The sequence below is a fragment of the Oreochromis aureus genome, linkage group 23 (assembly GCF_013358895.1).
Source record: "Oreochromis aureus strain Israel breed Guangdong linkage group 23, ZZ_aureus, whole genome shotgun sequence".
Taxonomy (NCBI): Eukaryota; Metazoa; Chordata; class Actinopteri; order Cichliformes; family Cichlidae; genus Oreochromis; species Oreochromis aureus.
Window position 1 is genome coordinate 22086672 of NC_052963.1, and position 986 is coordinate 22087657.

Here is a 986-nt window from a genome sequence, read left to right on the forward strand (position 1 = left end):
TTTTGCCTTCAGAACAGCCTTACTTTTTCATGGCACATTCATCAAGGTGCTACAAACATTTGTCAGTTTTTGGTCCTGATTGACGTGATAGCATCACACACTGCAGCTCTGTGGCTGTAGCTCAGGAGGTAGAACATGTCACCTACTACTCAGAAGGTTGGTTGTTTGGTCGCTGGCTACTCCAGTCTTCATGCCAAACGGGCTGGCAAGATACAAACCTCAAGCTGCTCTCTGATGAACACTGATAGAAATGATTGTGTGAATGATGTAAGTTGTATAAAGAGCTTTGAGTGCTCGGGTAGAGTAGAAAAATGCTATATAAGAACCAGTCCATTGCTAACCCTAACCCTTATTCCTGCTGCTAACATAGACTATTTAAATACACAAGCCACAATGTACTAGCTGTACACTAAACAATATGCATCATGTTTGGCTTCACTGTGTGCAGCCCCAGTGGCCTAATGGATAAGGCACTGGCCTCCTAAGCCAGGGATTGTGGGTTCAAGTCCCATCTGGGGTGATTTCTAGCAGAGTGGCGCAGCGGAAGCGTGCTGGGCCCATAACCCAGAGGTCGATGGATTGAAACCATCCTCTGCTAAGACTTTTAGCCAGTCTGCTTGCAGTCATTAATGGAATACAAGTTTCCCTTTATGCACTTACTGGTTATGAGATTTCTAGTACTGGGTTGATACCCCTTTTTGTCTCCTGATCTTCCATGGCACAGATTCAACAAGTTGCTGGAAACATTCCTCAGAGATTTTGGTCCATAATGACATGACAGTATCACACAGTTACTACAGATTTATAAGCTGCACATCCCAAAGGTAAATGGTAAAATGGTAAATGGCCTGTATTTGTATTGCACTTTTACTTAGTCCCTAAGGACCCCAAAGCGCTTTACACTACATTCAGTCATCAAAGGAGTTTGCAAAGAAAAGCGTCTGGACTTCTTTGAGTTGCTTGAAGACGTTTCACCTCTCATCCGA

The 986-nt window shown here is 43.7% G+C and overlaps 1 non-coding gene across 1 annotated transcript; it reads left to right on the forward strand.

The window, feature by feature from the left end:
- The first annotated feature begins 447 nt into the window (after window positions 1–447).
- trnar-ccu lies at window positions 448–520 on the forward strand. Its single transcript has one exon. It is a non-coding gene; the product is annotated as a tRNA-Arg (tRNA).
- The last annotated feature ends 466 nt before the right edge of the window (window positions 521–986 follow it).